Consider the following 20,876-nt stretch of genomic DNA (forward strand, 5'->3'; position numbering starts at 1 on the left):
TACCTCTCTGCTGACAGAGGGAAGCCACCCCTCCAGCCCCCCCGCCCCCAACTCCCCACCCACCCGTCTGACCCTGTTTCTCTGTAGAGGAACTTGTGTTGGACAATGCCTCTAGCCTCTGCCCACATGCTCCTCATTCCCTTCCAGAAGAGAAGACATTCCAATAAAATCCTGTGCTAACATGAATTTTGAGAGCATGCAGACTGGGGTAGGCTTGTTGGCTTCCCTCCCCTGCCTGTCCCCTGTTCCCAATGAAACAGGCCAAGATTCCGATCTTCTCTGATGGGAGGGGAGAAGAAGAGATCACCTGGAAGCCATTGAGGAGTCCCTCCCCTGTGCCCCTGCGTTTTTCCAATAGGCCAAACCAAGTGGGAGATTATTTCTCATTAACCCTACAGTAACACGATCCTGCATTTTGCTCACTCTAAATGCTTGCCCCCCACATGTTCTGGCAGGTGACATCCAATGGCTCATCTTTCTCAAAGAACAGCAAATCCATTAGAAAGATGTTAGCTGTGAGGATTCACGTTCTTTTTCTCCCCTCAGTGCCCGGGACTAGTTTAAGGAAATGGTGACTCAAGGTCTGGACTGAGAAGGGGGATAGAACAAACAGCTCTAACGACTCGGATCTTATCAGTAGGAAAGCTAACACTTTAATTTCCATTCTGTGTCTTATGCCTGAGTGGGTTCTGAGCATGGAAGGGGAAGAAAGCACATTATTTATGGCCCTCCCCAAACCCTGCAGTTGCCTGACCCTAGGACACCCTTGTTCTCTATGGACTAACATTAGACATATCTAGGACATTTACTTTTGCAAATTAATGGGGCCATTCATTTACTCTTGTCCTTGTGTTTAGTGCAAATTTATTGTGTTATTGTAGTGTAGAGTCAGAAGTGAAAGCAATGACTGACATTACTTATGATTTAAACGATCACTCCAGTTGGGTAACATTTTAATTAGTGTCATTGGGCTGTTTGCCACATGCAGGCCTCAGCTCAGCAGCCTGCCTTTTCCAAGCAGCTGTAGGCTTGTTTTCAAGCCAAGAGAGAATGTCTGCCCTCCCCGGCGCCTATTGGTTTTATCTGCCTAAATAAACGGTGATCAGTGCATGATCAGTAATTAGAGGCTGTGCAGCAAAGTCTCCTGGAAGCCCTGGAATACAGATGTGCTTGTTTCTGACCCCCACATGGGTACAAACACTCTTTTTTTTTTTTTTTAATACTCACCAGAGAATATTTTTTCATTGATTTTAGAGAGAGTGGAAGAGAGAGGAAAAGACAGAGGAAAATATCAATGTGAAAGAAACACATTGATTGGTTGCCTCCTGCACGAACTTGACCAGGGCCCAGGCTAGGGAGGAGCCTGCAACCAAGGTATGTGCCCTTGACTGGAATTGAGCCCGGGACCCTTCGGTCTGCAGGGCTGACGCTCTATCCACTGAGCCAAACTGGCTAGGGCCAAACAGACCATTTTTAAAATTCCCTCTCACGTTTATTTTTTTACAAACCAGAGCACTGTTGGTCACAATCCTTCCAAGGAATATATGAATAATGGTGTAAAGTAGAATTCTATTTAATTACACATTCAATATATTAAATATGCCACTTTTATTGATAAGAATGATCTGGTTTGTTGTAAAATAATTAAAATGGAAACATACTTTAATGTCACATCTTTCTGCAACTAACCTCTCATTTCGTTGTTTTTCTCTGTAGCAAAACTCTTCAAAAGCATTGTCTATGTTTGTCTCCAATTCCTCTCCTTTTTTTCCCCCGAATTGAATTATATTGGGCAGCCTTTGAAATGGTCCTCAGTGGCCCCATCTCCTGCTATGTATGCCCTTGGGTGATTCCCACCCCCTTGAGTGCTGCCTGGGCCTAGTGAATTTCGTTTACGGACTAGAGTCAGCAAAAGTGATGGGATGGCATATGAAAAGAAGCTCCACATCACATGTCACAAATTAAGACAACAATAATATACTGTTATACCTTATTAGAATGGCTAAATTCCAAAACACTAACATCATCAAATGCTGGTGAGGATGTAGAACAACAGGAACTTTTATTTCTTGCTGGTGGGAATGCAGAATGGTACAGGCATTTTGGAAGATAGCAGTTCTTTACAAAATTAAACAGACTCTTATCATACAATCCAGCAATCCTGGCCCTTGATATTCACCCAAAGAAGTTGAAAATTCATATGCATGCAAAAACCTACAAACAGATATTTATCATAGCTTTATTCACAATTGCCAAAAGCTTGCAAGCAACCAAAATGTCCTTCAATAGGTGAGTGGATGGATAAACTGTACATCCAGGTGATGGAATATTATTCTGTGCTAAAAAGAAATGCTCAATCGTTATTCACAGTGGCCAAGACATGGAGACAACCCGAGTGTCCTGTGATAAGAGGACTGGATAAAGAATTGTGGTACATATACACAATGGAATACTACTCAGCCATAAGAAAGGATGAAATAGCGCCATTTGCAACAACATGGATGGACCTTGAGAACACTATGCTAAGTGAGATAAGTCAGTCAGAAAAAGCTAAGAACCATATGATTTCACTTCTATGTGGGATATAAAACGGAAACTCGTGAACGCAAACAGCAGTGTGGTGGTTGCCAAAGGGAAGGGGGTGGGGGGAGAAAACGGTCCTAACATAAGGTGACAGGAGAAGATATGACTTGGGTGGCGGGTACACGGTGCAATATACAGATCTTGTAACATAGAAACCCACATGTTCATGTGGACCAATATCACCCCAATAAGTTGAATAATAATAATAAAAAAAAGAAATGCTCTATCAAGCCAAGAAAAGACATGGAGAGAGATTAAATAGACATTACTAAGTGAAAGAAAGCCAATCCCAAAAGTTTACCTACTGTGTGATTCCAACTATATGACATTTTGGAAGAGGCAAGCTTTTAGTTTAATCATATGTGTTGCTCCAGGACAATGGAAAGAGCTCTTTTATCTCTTACAGCTTGAGGAAAATATTCTCAAGTTGGCCAATTCTACAGTGTAATAGATACAGTCACTGGGGATATAATGCCTGTAGTCTATTTAGGAAGAATGTCACATCAATAAATATTGATAAATCAACCGGAGAGAGTGGAGGCACCGTGAGGAAGTGCTCCTCTTGCCCTGGACAGGGGCCAGGAGCAAAACAAGGGAGATTACATCTTGGAGGAGATGACTTAAGTGGACTTTAAAAAGGGGGTGCGTGGCCCTGACCTGTTTGGCTCAGTGGACAGAGCGTTGGCCTGCGGACTGAAGAGTCCGGGGTTCGATTCCGGTCAAGGGCATGTACCTTGGTTGCGGGCACATCCCCAGTGGGGGGTGTGCAGGAGGCAGCTGATCGATGTTTCTCTCTATCCCTTTCCCTTCCTCTCTGAAAAAAAAAAAAAAATCAATAAAATATATTAAAAAAAGAGGGGGTGGGTGTGAAGGCATTTCTGGCAGAGGCAACAGCAAGAGATAAGAGAGAATATGGTGCCTTCAAGGAACAATGGATCTTTAATCTTTTATCCTAAAACCCAGTCCTCCTGAATATAATGCTGCTTCTATGTCAGGCAGGGAACACGTGGAGATGTACTTGAAAAGATGGAGAAGCCGGTGAACAGAGAGACGGCGTTCCGAACGGAAAGAACAGCCTCCAGAATCCTGCAACCGGCGAAACCAGGCGGTTCCTAAACCTGGAGGTGAACTTGAGCCTGGGACAGAGAGCAGACTCGACCACGCATGCGCCTGTGATAGACAGCGCCGCGGCGGGCGCGAGGCGGGTTCCGGGCGGTGAATTACGACCTCTGCTGGCGACGCTCACGACTCGTGCCGTAAAAGTCGCGTGTGGCGCCTGCGCACACCCCTCTCTTTCCTCGGAGGGAGGACTCCGCCGCGGCAGTGGGTGCTCGCAGCGCCGCCCGGGCCGTCACCATGGTGAAGCTGAGCAAAGAGGCCAAGCAGAGGCTGCAGCAGCTCTTCAAGGGCGGCCAGTTCGCCATCCGCTGGGGCTTTATCCCTCTCGTGATTTACCTGGGTCAGTGGGAGAAGAGCGCGCGAGGAGACGGGCGGGCGGGGAGTGCGGAGGCGGCGCCTCCATGTTTGGCTTCTGGGGCGGGAGAGAGCAATGTGGCCACGCTGTGTCACGTTTCAGGTCCTTTGAGGCCGTCGGGTCCAGTGGGGTCGGTCCAACATGAGTGCGAGTTCCTGTTCGACCTTTGAGTATTTCTATGGCCTGTAACAAGCCACGCAATCCCTCCATTTCTGCTTTTACATCTGCGAAGCGGAGGTGACATGCTTTGCAGGCTTGTTGGGAGAGTGAGAGGGACTAAGGAACAGTATGTGAAAGCGACACATTGCACTCTGGCACCAGGTGGGTTTTCAGGGCGTTCGTCCTCACCTGTCCAGGTGGGCCTGGCGCGAGAGAGGCCTGTGACGCGGACACGCCACCGCCTGGAAGCACGGCGATGACAGTAGTTGCTGGATGCCGGTGCTTCCTCCTCTGCACCAAGAAGGGCGAGGGTGACTTTATTCTCGGACCCACTGCACCGGCGAGAAGCCGAGCCGCAGAGAAGTTGATTCCTTGCCGGAAGGCCACACAGCTGTGAACTCAGGCAGGCCATCAGGGCCCATACTCTCTCTCTCTCTTTTTTTTAAAATATATTTTATTGATTTTTTACAGAGAGGAAGGGAGAGAGAGAGGGAGTTAGAAACATCAATGAGAGGGAAACATCGATCAGCTGCCTCCTGCACGCCCCCTCCTGGGGATGTGCCCGCAACCCAGGTACATGCCCTTGACCGGAAACGAACCTGGGACCCTTCAGTCCGCAGACTGACGCTCCATCCACTGAGCTAAACAGGTCAGGGCAGGGCCCATACTCTTAACCTTTATGCTGTACTGCAGAGATTTGTAAGTGCCCAGGCATTTATTTTTCATCCAGGGCTGCACATTGGGACTTTATCTTGTTTCTAACCTTGCGTCGTTTTTTTCTTTTCTTTTCTGTTTAATCTTATTGCCCGACGCAGGCAACATGATGGGAAGGAAACAGCCCCAGCGCTGTCAGTTTGAGCATCACGTTTGACATTTTCTAACAGTTTCACACTTCAAAATCCTATGATTTTAGCTTCCTATTTGTTTTAGGTGCCTTGCCTAAGAAAGTACAAGAGCCTTTGATTATGCTGGATGTTCCCCATGAATTGCAAGCCAACTGATAGTCTGGGAATACTTAAGTATCCAGGGCTTAAAAAAGATCTTTTTCCTCCTTTATTTTGAATACTTTTTTTTTTAAGCATTACTTTCCAAGATTTTAGTGACTTTTTTTAAGTATCAAGGATTAAATAATTGACAGGTTACTGTTACAGTCTATGCCAGTGATGGCGAACCTATGACACGCGTGTCAGAGGTGACACGTGAACTCATTTTTTTGGTTGATTTTTCTTTGTTAAATGGCATTTAAATATATAAAATAAATATCAAAAATATAAGTCTTTGTTTTACTATGGTTGCAAATATCAAAAAATTTCTATATGTGACACGGCACCAGAGTTAAGTTAGGGTTTTTCAAAATGCTGACACGCCGAGCTCAAAAGGTTCGCCATCACTGGTCTATGCTGTTACCCCTCTTCCTGACTTTCAAATGGTGGAAGGGCCCAGTTTGGCTGGTGGGACAGTGGGACCAGCTCTCTTTTTAGCTAAGAAAGGTAGGGGGGCTTTGATTCTTCCCCTTCATTGTGCCATTTTCTTTTTCCATTGTGTATGTGGGGTCCTGTTGTCGACTGCTCTTGGTCTCTGTCCTGTGGTTTCTTTGTTGCTTTATAAGTCTTTTCATCTACCTTTTTAAAAATATATATATATTTTATTGAATTTTTTTTTTACAGAGAGGAAGGGAGAGAGAGAGAAACATCGATGAGAGAGAAACATCGATCAGCTGCCTCCTGCACGCCTCCTACTGGGGATGTGCCCATAACCAAGGTACAAGGTACTTGACTGGAATTGAACCTGGGAACTTTCTTTTTTGACTTTTAATTTCTTTATTGATTAAGGCAGGGGTCCTCAAACTACGGCCCGGGGGCCACATGTGGCCCGCTGAAAACATTTATCCGGCCTGCAGCCGCTGTCTGTTGCTTAGCAGCCGACTAGTTTTTTTTTAAACTGTAGTCCGGCCCTCCAACGGTCTTAGGGACAATGAACTGGCCCCCTGTTTAAAAAGTTTGAGGACCCCTGGATTAAGGTATTACATATGTGTCCTTATCCCCCCCATTACCCACTGCCCCCCCCCCCCGCCCCCACTCATGCCCTCACCCCCCTGTTGTCTGTGTCCATTGGTTAGGCTTATATGCATGCATACAAGTCCTTTGGTTGATCTCTCCCCCTTACCACCACCCTCCCCTACCTTCCCTCTGAGGTTTGACGTTCTGATCAATGATTCTCTGTCTCTGGATCTGTTTATGTTGTTTATTATTCCTCCTCTTTTTGAGATTCCTTTTCTACTTTCCAGAAAGCTGTGGCTGGTTGCTACAATCTGTACATCAAGGGCTTTGGTCTGAAGAGTAGATAATGCTTTTCTTTTCCATCCTAGAATTTGTTTTCCTTTTTGTGCGCGCTGGCTATATTCTCTTTCCTAGGATTACCATTGTGGTATTTTCACCCTAGCATCCAACTCAGGTTGAGATTGACGCTGAGGCTATTTTTTCAGTACTTCTTGTTAATGGCCTTTTTCCTTACACTGTAATGTCTAACCTAGTTTCCAGGTTGTTTCTTTTACTTCTCCATCTCACCTCTCACTAAAACCTGCAATTGTAGATTGATTTTCTTGTGTAGTTTAGGTTAAAACATACCTTTTTTAGGACTTCAAGGAGTACAGTGGGATTATAGTGCTACAAAATAGGACATAATAAAGAATCAGTTTGGACATTTACCAACAAAAAGATTTTAATGAGCCATCTGTTGGAAGACAGTTTTCCACAGTTTCTTGAATTTCTACAATTCTTGGGAACAGAAGCTCTGACTACCTTTGCTCCAATGTTATCTATTTAAGGATGCGTTTGTAGAATGAACAGCCTTGGACAATAGTATCTCCCTCCAGAACAAAGGGGAGATATGCTTACTGCCCATTATGAAAGACTCTGGTTCCCTAAATGCAGGGTTGTCTCTGTTATGATGGTACTCTGACTATTGCTGTAGCTGGGAGTAATAAATGGTTCTTTGTTTCTGACTAGGAATATGGCAGACAAGTTTGTTGTCTTGAAAAATGGGATAAAATTTCATACCCCTCATAGTTCTTGACACCAACTCTAATCTTAATAAATTATTTCAGCAAATTAATATGTTGTCCAATTAATTAATAAACATATTTTTAAAAATTTTTATTAATCCTTGCCAGAGGATATTTTCCCATTGATTTTTAGAGAGAGAGAGGGAGAGAGAAACATTCATGTGTGAGAGGCACATTATTATCTGCACCCACCCTAAATGGGGGCCTGGGATCGACCTGCAATCCCTGACCAAGAATCAAACCTGAGACCCCTTGGTGTATAGGCTGACACTGTACCATTGAGCCACACTGGCCAGTGCTAATAAACATTTTAAATGGTAAAAGGTTTAATTAATCATACTTGTAATAAGAATGTTGACTTGATTAGGTTAAACAAAACTGAATGTTAAGGTTTATTTAATCATGCTTATAATAAGAATAGACTTTTAATTATGTTGTTAAATAATAACTTGAATATCCTATATAATAATCCTATATAATAAAAGGGTAATATGCAAATAGATCGAATAGCGGAATGACCGATGCCTACTGACTACCAGGGGCACATGCTCAGGAGTTGCCCCCTAGTGGTCAGTGCACTCCCACAGGGGGAGTGCCCCTCAGCCAGAAGCCGGGCTGATGGTTGGTGAGCTGGTGAGCGCAGCAGCCGTGGCGGGAGCCTCTCCCACCTCCACAGCTGTGCTAAGGATGTCCAACTGACAGCTATAGGGAGCAGGCCTAAGCTGTCAGTTGGACATCCCCTGAGGGCTCCCGGACTGCCAAAGGGCACAGGCTGGGCTGAGGGACACCACCGCCGCCCCCCGCCCCCCCCCCCCCCCCCCGCCCAGTGCATGAAAGTCATGCACTGGGCCTCTAGTGTTTGATAATGAAAAATAGTACATGCTAGGGTCTCCTGTGCTAATTGTGTGTATAATAGGAAGAAAGTAGTTTGTCTTCCCTACTGATTGGTCCTAGACATAATAGATTAGAAACTGTTCTGTAGCATAGGTAAGTCAAGATAAAGCTGGTAGCTTGGGATATCATTCCAGCTACCCTAGTTACTGAAAAAGACAGTCTTGATTATAAATTTTTTGTCTGCTGGGGTTTTAATTAGTATTCTTTTTTTTTTCTCTCCTCCCTTCCCCTCTCTCTCAGGATTTAAGAGGGGTGCAGATCCTGGAATGCCTGAACCAACTGTTTTGAGGTACTGTTCTTACAAATAAATATTTCAGGGCAGATATTCATATGTTAGTACTGAGTCATTGGGAAGCAGAAGAGTAGTAGTGGTAGGCATTGTAATGGAGCTTTAGCAGTTATAGTTTTGGGCTATTGGAATACTGTAGCATTTTGCAGACCAGTTTAGCCTGTTAGCAGGTAAGTACTTTCTCTCCCCTTCCTAATTTTTATTTACTGTATCATAACTGTAATGAAGCATATTTTTAATTTTTTAAAAATTTTATCTTTATTGAAAGTGTTACAGATTTCCTCCTTTTTATCCCCCAGACTCCCTTCTCCCCACGTCCATTCCTTCACCCCACTGTTGTCTGTGTCCATGGGTTACGCATATAAGTTCTTTGGTTGACCTCTTTCCTTCCCTCTGAGAATCCTCAGTATGTTGCAGTGAAGCATATTTTTTTTTAAAAAAGCAATAATTTATCATCCTACCACTTTAAAAGGTAAACTGTTTTAAATTTCCCATATTTCCATCTTAACCTTATTCAGATAAATACAACTTTTTATATCATTCTAATAAGAGTACGTAGTATTTTATTGTCTTCACTTAAAATTAGAGTTGATATCCTATATATTTTCCAGGTTTTGATTACTTAGGTATTTCAGTTTTTCAATATTTTACATAATATAATGAACATTTTTATGCACCTAGATTCTATAGGTTTTGATTTAGTTCCTTATAATACACTAGAGGCCCGGTGCACAACAATTTGTGCACTGGGTGGGGGAGGGGTCCCTCAGCCTGGCCTGTGCCCTCACAGTCTGGGACCCCTCGGGGGATGTCTGGCTTGTTTCGCCCCCCCCTCCCCCGCCCCCCCCCCCCCCCCCGGCCCAGCTTGTTTTGTTCCCACCTCCCTCCTCCCCCTGGCCCGGCTTGTTTCGTTCCCACCTCCCTCTTCCTCCCGGCCTGGCTTGTTTCGTTCCCGCCTCCCTCCTCCCCCCAGCCCAGCTTGTTTTGTTTTGTTTCGTTCCTGCCTCCCTCCTCCCCCTGGCCCAGCTTGTTCGCCCCCGCTTCCCGCCACGGCCCTGCTTGTTTTGCTCCTGCCTCTGCCACCCGGCTTGTTTTTGGCTGCCTGGCTTGCTTCACTCCCAGCCGGTATATGCAAACTAACCGCCATCTTTGTTGGCGGTTAATTTGCATATCACACTGATTAGCCAATGGGAGGTGTAGCGAAGGTACAGTCAATTACCATGTTTGGCTATTATTAGATAGGATTCTCATGGGATTAATAAGTCAGCTATATGAGCACTTCCGGTTCTGAAAATGCATTGTCAAATTTCTCTCTCAGAAACAACCTTGCCAGTGCTTGATAAGCACTTGCAAAAACTACACACACGCATAGGTACAAAGAGTAGACATATTCCTGTACTGACACATGTATGTATATATGTATACTTATGAAAACTATTCATATGTGTGTATGTACATACATATATGTAAAGGCAGAATCTAGAGCAGCAGGTTTGTTCTCTAGGAGGGACTGATAGTTCTGGCACTCTAATGGCTAGGACCCCTGCACAGTTGCTGTGGGATTTCAACTTGACCCTCTGTTTTACAGACATTTCATGTGGATTGCCCTAACAGACTTTTTATCAGCCATCCTAGGTCTTCAGTTTCTTCAAACTCCTACTTGAAGCCATTTTTTCTAGGGGCAGAAAATACTAATGGCAATATTACTGTCACTTAACAATGTGTCACCCACTGTTTCAGGTGCTTTATATGCAATATTTCTAATTGTCCCTTCAGTTCTTCGGAACAGGTCACAGTTGGTAGATGGTGGAATATGAGTATGTGTGTCTCCAAAGCCTACACTCTTTCCACTGGGTCACGTGGCCTCCCTCAGATGATCTTACTTACCTCTTACTGTAATTAGCACAGTGCCATCTGATAGGAATTTCCTCTACCCTCTCTGCCTTATCAGCCTCTTACCTAAGAGGAAAGGGTCTTTTTTTCCTGAGATGAGCACCCTATGTACCTTCAACTTGTCCATTTCTGCAGTTAATTCTCTTTTCCCTAATAAAGTGCTTTAATAAATGGTCTTCACTCACTGCTACCTTTCTTCACTCCCCTCCCTCCCTTTAACCTCCTGCGGTTCACCTTTATGCTGTGGCTTGTTAAAACTGCTTTCAGAGATCACCACTAAGTTCCTTTTTCCTTAGCTTTTACTCTCTGAACTGCCATTTCCTTTTTTTTGTAAAATGGGGACTTGAGATAATGTGTCTGCTATTTACTAGCTGACTGACCTTAGACTAGTTGTTTCCTTAGAGAAATGTTACTTTAGGAGACGTTATCAGAGATGGGCGACTGGGTCAGACTGTGGGAACATTTTTCCAAGCACTGGAAGTTGCCAACAGGTATCTTTCCCCAAGAGGCTAGTAACCTTTCTAAAATGAAGTTTCCTCTTTTATAAGTTGGGCAAAATACTAGTTCATATGATTGCCATGAGGCTTGATTAAGAATACTGTATGTGAAGTATTAACAGTACTTGGCAAGTAATATGTGAGCAATAAACTGTTAATAGTGATTTTTAATCATTTTTGTGTCATCTCCTTTACCTCATTTCTTTAAAAAATATATTTTTATTGATTTCAGAGAGGAAGGGAGAGAGAGAGAGAAACATCAATGATGAAGTGAACCATCGATCAGCTGCCTCCTACACGCCACACACTGGGGATTGAGCCCACAGCCCGGGCATGTGCCCCGACTGGGAATTGAACTGTAACTTCCTGGTTCATAGGTTGATGCTTAACCATTGAGCCATGCCGGCTGGGCCTTTACCTCATTTCTTTCTCCTAGGGGAACAGTGCTCTAGCTGTGAGATGGTGTTTGCCAATTCCAGAATGAACTGTCTATTTTCATGCCTTTGTCCATGTGCTTGTGCTCCCTCGGCCTGGAATGCTCCTTCCCCTCTGTTTCCATTTGAAAATGTAATTCTAGAAAAGCCCAATCTCAAATGTCATCTCTTCCCTAAATCATTTTCTCCTTCTTCCAGCTAAAGCTAGTCTGTTTTTGTGTTCCCATAGTATTATTTTCTGCCATTTTCTGCTTATATTATGGTTGTTGCATATTTACATTATATTTTGTCCTGTAAGCACCTAAAGTAGCTGCCAACAGTGTTGCATCAATTCGTCAGCTCACCCAGACGTCTTGGTGGGCTTTTTGCATCTTGTGGTACCATTTTCAGACTGGACCTGCATGCTGGACAGTAGCATTTTTGTGTGTGTCCCAAGTGATCCGGGATGCAGAGGTGGGGACAGAGTGTGCCCTTTGGTTGTACTTTTTGGTTTCATTTATCCCACCAAGAGTTGATCCTGGTTGCAAACTAGATGGAACAACCGCCCCTTGCTTTTTCATTTCTTCACCTTAGTGTCTTCTCAGCGCACCTTGCTGGCGCTGACTCCCTTTTCTGTCGTTATGGGCATCTCTGGTTTCCTTCCAGGAGTATCTGTGTTTAGGAAAGAATTGACTAAGCGTCTGAAGAGAATTATCCAGTTATAGCATTTCATATACTGTGCTGTTTGCACTGGGGAGGCTGCCTTATTTGTACCCTGAAAGAAACAATGGTGGCTGCTAGGGTTTTACTAATGGAAAGTTTATTGTTCATTAACATCAAGTTCGTTGTTTATGTATGAATTTATTTATGTAATACTTATATAAATAATATAGTTGATGATTTACTGGTCTGTTTTTTTTTTTTTTTGCTAATTAGTTGGGTTCCTTGAGATGAGGAAAATACTCGTTTTCATGCACCTCACCCAGGATGGTGCATTGCATGTGATCAACAAATGTTGCTTGATAACGCATTTAAAATGCAGTTCTTTAATGAATAAGGCAATATTTTAGTAAAACATTGTTTAAGTAAAATATGTCAATACTAAGGTTCATTAAGAGAATCATTGTTCCCATTATCTGTATAAAGCCAAGGAAGGTTTTCTTTTCCTCTTTATTTTGGATGCTCATTCATTACCTTTGAGGAGAAGATCTTACTAGATGAATAATTTATTTTCATATCTTAACTGTATTTATAAATATTTGGCCTTTAATGAGAGATTTTAATACACTTTTGAAAATTGGAAATAGAAGAGTGTTGGTTTTTTTCTTAGACAAAGGAAAAATACTTTTAAAAAATTTTACAGAATACTCATTGTCATTTTGTGGTGCAATTTTATTGCCATATTACTAAGAATCACATCTTTAATCAATAAGATTTAGAAATAAAACACCTCTTATCTCTTTCCTGGATCCTGTTGCTTAGTCAGCAAATGATTCAGGAGGTTGGGCTAGTTCAGTGATGGCGAACCTTTTGAGCTCGGTGTGTCAGCATTTTGAAAAACCCTAACTTAACTCTGGTGCCGTGTCACATATAGAAATTTTTTGATATTTGCAACCATAGTAAAACAAAGACTTATATTTTTGATATTTATTTTATATATTTAAATGCCATTTAACAAAGAAAAATCAACCAAAAAAATGAGTTTGCATGTCACCTCTGACACGCGTGTCATAGGTGCGCCATCACTGGCTAGTTAGTGGGTGGAATGTTTGGGGTAAGAATTAGGTGAGGCAGAAATGAAGGCTGACTGCTTTTGGGATGTGTGTGGGCTAATGGTTAAGAGCACCTGGGTCACATCCCACTCTGCCACTAACAATATGTAACCATATCAAAGCCTCAGTTTCAATTTCTTTAAAATAGGGATCATAACTAAGAGTTGTGAACTTTCTGTATATTGTCTGACCCATAGAAAGCATTCAATAAATGTGTTTTTTAATTTTACTGATGTTACATCTAGTAATGATACAGGTTTATTTTCTGGGCTCATCAGTCCTTCATGTTAATGAAAATCATTATCATATATCTTTTATTGACCTCAACTTATATTTCCCTTTTTGTTTATATAACAGGTAACTACTGTCAAAACTAACAAAATTGTATTTCTTTAAATATAGGTTTCTATGTTTGATTTTTCCTTTTGTTTAATGGGATTGATCTTTCTCTTCTAGTAACTGAATTTGGTAGACGAGTAAACACAGACGTGAATGTATAAAATCTAGTTCTTAAACTATGTTTAAGAAGTTTTTATTTTGGGGTTTAATTTCTTTCTCCTCTTCACAAACATTTTAGCTTACTTTGGGGATAAAGGACTGTTTGGTCATCTGGATTTGGAAGCAATCAATGGACAGTAACAACATGGAAGGTGTGCCCTCTGGCTGGCATAAGAGATGGGACATCGTTCACACGTTCACCAATTGAATGGCACAGGGCTCTTCTCGGATGCATCTGTGGCAGAGTGGAGCCTCTACTGACTGATTTATGGGGGACTGGATCAAAATAAATATTTTTTAACAATGTTATGTGTTGAGTCCTTATTGAATTGAACACAGTAGTACTGTTAAGTAAAAATTTAGCCTTTTAGTACTTTTTCAAAACAGGGAATCTGGCCTTAGCTGGTTTGGCTCAGTAGATAGAGCATCGACCTGTGGACTGAGGGGTCCCAGGTTCGATTCCGGTCAAGGGCACATACCCAGGTTGTGGGCTCGATCCCCAGTGGGGGGCATGCAGGAGGCAGCTGATGAATGATTCTCTGTCATCATTGATGTTTCTATCTTTCCCTCTCCCTTCCTCTCTGAAAATCAGTGAAAACAAACAAAACTGTTCTGTTTAAGGGAAAAAAAAAAAGGCAAAACAGGGAATCTGTATTTGTGCCTAGATGCTACCTTCAAAAGTTAGAGAGTTTCCAAGTTAATTTCTTAACACATGGATTCCAGTTTCCTTGTGTGTTGAATTGATAACTTCCTTGGGATATTCTGAGGTAGTGAAAGTAGAAACAGCTCTTAGCTTGTGATAAATTGGCCCTTCCCTCCAGCACTGAATTGGAGTGCAGTTCTGATTATAAGAAAGGGCTCTGTTGGTAATTGATGGGAATGGCTTTGGGGAGTGTATGTCTGACTGTTTTGTGAATTAAATGTGAGTCTGAGATTTCCCTTGGTGGTGCTCGGAAATGAGCTGGCTGGGCAAGAGCCCATTGAGAGCTACACAGAATAGTAGCACTTTCTATTTTCTGAGAAGAAAAGGCACTTCCTGGGAATTAGTTTTCAGTTCTAGATCCTGGTTTCCTGGGCTTGACCTGTATTAAGCCTATTTATGTTTAGCTTTTTCCGTAATTCTATCAGAATAGATTTACTTAGTTTTGGGAGTTGTAATTAATGTAGGAAAATAGGCCTGAAATAAGATAAGATGCTGTTTGGGAGGAGCTTGTTGGTTTGAATGGTTTTAAACATCCAGTGTTCAAGTAGAGAATGATCATGAAAGTAATTTCAGGTGACTGGACTTGTCATTACCAGAAAGTTCTTTCTTGTTTCCAATGTAAAACCCTCTTAGCTATTTAAACTTATTTCCTCAAGCTTTGTTACCTTTGCCATGGAGACGTAGGAGACTATTGTCGAGACTATTGCTTATATAAGGAGAGTTTAAAAGTGGAATATTGAGAAGAGCTAACTACAGGAAAACCATTTTTTGGTAAGCACTTAATAGCTTCAACATCATGAATCTCAGCACGTATGATTTTGCTAAAAGAAAAAACCACCTCTTTGTTAAACAACAATTTTTAGTTTTTAATCTCAGAATTGCTTAAAATTGTGGCCCTTTCTTTCCCCCTCCCCTCACCATTCCTTTTTGTTTAGTGCTGTCAGTGAATTTTTTAGTTAGAATTTTGGTGTATATTTTCCCTTTCTTATTTAGGATTTCTAGAAAACGAAGTAGAGCTATGGGAGGTGTCCATTTTGATAAAATTTTAACATGGATAGTAAACATAACTGGTTTTATATTTTAGGGGTTAACTTGTAGTTGTCTATAAAATCTAGTAGATTTTAAAGAAAGGAATCCAGAATTAAGTTGTAAGGGACCAGTCCCCATATCGCACATCTCAGGAAGCTAAGGAAGAGAGTTTAAAGCTCATGTTCAAGACACAGGAAATGGTTGAGACTAGAATACACTTTACTGTGTGTATATATCTTATATTTGTGAACTACATTTTATTGAATTTTAGTTTTTAGGGCAGTGCAATCCAACAAGCATTGGTCTCTGTTCTGTGCTGGACTCTAGAGAGTCCTTAAAATTAAGATTATTCCTGCCCAGTTGGTGTAGTATAACTACAGAAAGTGTGGGTGACATGAAATGACAAGAAGTTTTAGTAATTCTGAAAAGATCATATTAGTTTCTTGTGGGAATCATACTCTCTCTTGCCTTTAATCCTCCCTATTATACTGCTCCTTCTCCCCACCCTCGTTTACCTAGCTTTCTCATCATAAAGACGAGGATCTAGCTGATTTGTTCACTGCTATATCCCTATCACCTAAAATGGTGCGTGGCACATAGTGGGGTCTCAGTATTTGGTAGGCAAAGAAGTAGGCAAAGAATGTTAGATGCCTACCAAAAATCTATGTTGCCATCCAATCCTGAACATTGTTGTTTCATATATTTTGTCCAGTTTATGGCAGGAAGGCTAAGTCTAATACCAGCTATTCTGGCATGGCTGAGGCCATAAGTCCAAGATGGCTTATTTTTCAGTTGGTACAGTTGTTAATGAGAAATGGAGTTGGTGTACATGCTTGGATTAATCTTACTTTCTTTTGATTTTTTTGTTTTGTTATACTTCCTTTCAAGTAAAAAGAGGCTCTAATGAATAGTGTTGATGTGGGTGGGTGGCTAGATTATTAGAACTTTCAAATGCTTTGAAGAGCACTCCCACAAGTTATTTTACATTGAAAAGGTCTCCATAAAACTATTAGTTTAATTTCTTTTAAAAGAGCAAGACTGCCCTCTGAAAGTCTATAGCTGTAGGAAATTCAGCATACGTCAATCCTTTTTTAAAAACTCAGTTGGAAGAAAGTATATTACTATGGTTTTGCTTCTGTTTAGATGCCTAGGATATGTATAGATATGTAAATGCTGGCAAATGAAATTGGTCCAATCTCAAATTAAAAAAGCATTTTTAAGTACAACAAATTAGGACACATGGGGGCAAGTCTAAAAGTTTTTTTAATGTTATGCACTTAGAATACTTGAGTTTTGAATGTATAAAGAATGTTAAATCTAGCAATTGACATCTTTGCAGGTGACTGTAAATCACGGAGCTTAGAATTCTCTGAATACAGATTTATTTCAGATTGCTTAATGGCTATCAGGCTAATATTGCAAATTGGAGAGTGCTAAATGTGTCTTTTTCTGCAAAAGCAAAGAGTCCTCTTAAAAGATGATTGCAGAAAAGGGCCTTGACAATAGATTAGCCCAACATCCTCTGTGGCAGCTTCTAAAATGGCTTCCAATGAGCCCAGTGTCCTGGTGTTCAGGCCTGTGTTAGTCTGCTAGGGCTGCCATAACAAAATAACTCACAGATGGGTGACTTAAACACAGAAATGTATTTTCTCACAGTAGAAGAAAGGCCAGAGGAGAAGCCAACCCCATTGACACCTTGATCTTGGGACTACCAGTCTCCAAAACTGCTGTGATGTGAGGGGAACCGTATGTGGCGGGGGGTGGGGGGTGGGGGGCTGTAGTTAGAGGCAGATAAGTTAGATGGAAGTAGACAATGGGGAGTCTAGAATGTCAGAGAAAGAGTTTGGATGTCCTCTGATAGGCAAGGGAGGGCTGTTATTTAGTTGAAAACTAAACTTGAAAGAAGAGCTACAAGTGCATTTTATTGGAACTAGAATTAAACTTTATTAAATGCTTTTTTCAACAAGTTTATGATTAAAAATTCTGTAACAGTATGTACTTACCGTCTTCAAGGAACTCCCTGCGATGTTATGTTAATATTGAATATCTTTAACAGGATCATTCTCCAAAATTTAATTTTTTTCTTTTACTATTTGGATCTTGTGAGTAATGTATTGAAGGAAAGGAAGTAAAACACCTAAGAATATGCTATTTACATTTTTTCTGATATTAATGAATTGTTTAAATGCTGCATGGATCAAGAGTTTATTTAGAATCAGCAGAGTGAATAATGGAGGTATTATCATTTTCATTATCATCCTCATCCTCATTGCTATTATTTGAAATAAAGTTTCTCCATTATCAAGTATCATCTTTCATTAGCATGTCTTAGGAGTACAAAATTCTAACCTAAATAATTTATTTCTCTGCATAATGTATTTTATTCCCAGTATCACAATAATCTATTGAAGGATAAGGGCTAACAAATGAATTGCAATGTTATGTTAATTAATATATCTGTTTGCTCAATACCGAAAAGCCTTTCCAGCAATTCCTTTCTCTACATCACACTGCTATCCTAGGGCAGTAATCCATGTTCTACCTGACACCCTACCTGTGCTTCACAGCTCCTGCCAAGTCCTCTTCCCACTGAGGGACTTTCAACAAGGATGATAGGAACACTGGTGACCTTCCTGATTGGCTGCTCATATTCTAGTCTAGTACATGCTCTACTGAGGACATATCGCCTGCATGGGAAGGGAGCACACAGGACCAAGCAGCTCTGTGTTCAATTCTAATACCATCTGGTGAGCTGCTTCTCATCTAGGCTACTGTTTCCTTGATGGCTTCCTGTGTAGTAAAGTGTTAATTCATCAGGTATGGGTTGTCCAAATTGCATACGTTGCATAGGTCGGAATTGGTTCTTGACCATTCCTGAGAGATAACCTCTAAGCCCTTGGGATAAGAGTGTACTATTTGTGTGCCTGGGGTCTTGGGACTTGCCAGATAGTTTATACCAACAATTTGATTTATGGTGAGCATCTGTTTATGTTCACCTGGAACCTGGGGCCACACTGTATCAGCTTGGCCTCTGGTGGAGACTGGAGACTGAGTAGCTAAGGTCAGTCATGTGGGGGCTCCTAGTAGGCAGCACTTCACCTGTGTCACATACCATTTCTGAGAGAATTAAGCACAGTTTGTGACCGCTGGGAGAGGACAGCTGGGAGCTTGTACCTGGTTTCTCTTGGATTCTGCCCTGCGAGGCTTTTTCCTTCTCATTTTAACCTGTACACTTAAACAGTAATATGTAGTAAACCCTAACCACAAGTATGATAGCTTTTCTGAGTGCTGTAAGTCCCTCTAGTGCAGTGGTTCTCAACCTTCCTAATGCCGCGACCCTTTAATACAGTTCCTCATGTTGTGGTGACCCCCAACCATAAAATTATTTTATTTATTTATTTTTTTTTAATATATTTTATTGATTTTTTACAGAGAGGAAGGGAGAGAGATAGAGAGCTAGAAACATCGATGAGAGAGAAACATCGATCAGCTGCCTCCTGCACATCTCCTACTGGGGATGTGCCCGCAACCCAGGTACATGCCCTTGACCGGAATCGAACCTGGGACCTTTCAGTCCACAGACCGACGCTCTATCCACTGAGCCAAACCGGTTTCGGCCATAAAATTATTTTCGTTGCTACTTCATAACTGTAATTTTGCTACTGTTATGAATCGTAATGTAAATATCTGATATGCAGGATGTATTTTCATTGTTACAAATTGAACATAATTAAAGCATAGTGATTAAACACAAAAACAATACGTAATTATATATGTGTTTTCTGATGGTCTTAGGCGACCTCTGTGAAAGGGTCGTTTGACCCACAGGTTGAGAACCGCTGCTCTAGTGAGTCACGGAACATGATGATGGTCTTGGGGACCCCCAAACACTTTCCTATCACATGGTTTTCAACAATTTTAGTATTTCTCGCCACTCTTTTTGCTTGCATGGATTCTGAGGAGAAGTTTGATGTCATTTTTTTCTCCACAGGCAGGAGTTCTTCTGGCTTTTAAAAAAGATATTCTCTGTCACTGATTTTCTGCAGTCTGAGTATGATATGCTTAGGTGTAGGTTTTTTGGTATTTATCCTGTTGTTATCTGGAGTTTGGTGTCTGTCATTAATTTTGAATATCTGAGTTATTATTCAAATATTTTCCTTCCTCCATATTGGTTAGGCGCTGGTGAAACCTGTGTGTTAGGCTCAGGCAAAATAGTTTCCCTTGAGGGCAGGCTTTTGTTAGGGAGAACCAGAATGCTCTGTGTATATTCAAAAATGATTACATTTCCTCTCCTTTTGCTAGAATTAACTGGGGAATTAACATACATAGCTTCTTATGTTGTCTTCTTAAAGCAATATGAATTCTGAGTAGATTCTTCTAGTTTTCCACAATGGGAAAATATTTGTTATAATGGTACGCAAAATAAAACAGCATCATATATATATATATATATATATATATATATATATATATATGCTGTAGATATATATCTTATATATGTGATATATATATATTAAATATCTTAACATGCTTTTTAAAAAAGCACAGAAAAAAAGACTAGAAAGCATTATTATACCCAAATATTAATGATGAATGTACATGGTATATTGGATGATACATTATTTCTTCTTCCGTATTTTCTACCTTGAGCACATATGACTTTAAAGAAAAACTTGCTGTTGTTATAAGTTGACCATTCCATATTGTGTTTCTCTTTGTTTTTAAAATTTAGTCAATGGGTGAATGATATTGGATGAAGTGAGAAGGTTTGATTTGCATTGATTGTTTTCCAGTCTACCTGGAAAAAACAGCAAGGTAAACTCCTCATTGTGTAGGATGATTGTGGAGAGCTGTGGGCAGATATGCTACTGCTCTCAGGTCAGCCTGATAATAATGTAATTTGTAACTTAATTGACATTATTGAACTTTTAGTTAAAAGCAGATATCAAAGTATATATTGACTCACTGTATATTGCTGAGATGTATTTCTGAAACTCACCGACTCAGATGCCAAGTAATTCTACCACACTCCCTACTTATGCCCTGTTAATTTTAGAAGTCTGTTACTTCTAGAAGCACTTTATAACTTCATCTGCTGCTTTTGTCTTTCTGTAAGTTGCTCAAGAATAGGACTAATTTGAGCACGTGACATCTTTCTGGTATTTTTTCTTTGATATATGTAAAACTGAGTGATAATATGTGACTCTCTTTTTCAACACTATGATTGCAGTGTCTTCCATTTATGTTTGTCCCTTTCTTTTACTCCTTTCTTTTCCTGCCCTTGCTGCCATTCGAGCCTGCCTCTTTCCTCGGCAGTCATGACCTTCCCTGTACTTACCCCTTTCTTTCCATCTCATGCCTTCACATTGTCTTCAGTAAACTTCCTCAGACATGCTGTTCACAAACCTCAGATGGCTCATTGTTGCCTGGCTATAAAGTTCAGTCTGACAGAGCACCATAATGTCCCAGCCTGTCTTTCTAACCCTGTTGTCCACTGTGGCACCTCACCTCCTGCAGCCAAACTGGGAGCACTTAGTGTCTCCAGACCCTCCATTCCTCTGTGTCTTTACTCTCACTCTTAACTGAATCCGGGAGGCCCTCTCCTCAT

At 41.2% G+C, this 20,876-nt stretch overlaps 1 long non-coding RNA gene across 1 annotated transcript; it reads left to right on the forward strand.

Annotated features, from left to right (window-relative positions):
• Positions 1-3,860: 3,860 nt before the first annotated feature.
• On the forward strand, positions 3,861-13,845 carry LOC118666133. Its single transcript, XR_004970858.1, has 3 exons — positions 3,861-4,042; positions 8,415-8,463; positions 13,616-13,845. It is a non-coding gene; the product is annotated as an uncharacterized LOC118666133 (long non-coding RNA).
• Positions 13,846-20,876: the final 7,031 nt, after the last annotated feature.

Source organism: Myotis myotis, unplaced genomic scaffold (assembly GCF_014108235.1).
Source record: "Myotis myotis isolate mMyoMyo1 unplaced genomic scaffold, mMyoMyo1.p scaffold_m19_p_11, whole genome shotgun sequence".
NCBI lineage: Eukaryota > Metazoa > Chordata > Mammalia > Chiroptera > Vespertilionidae > Myotis > Myotis myotis.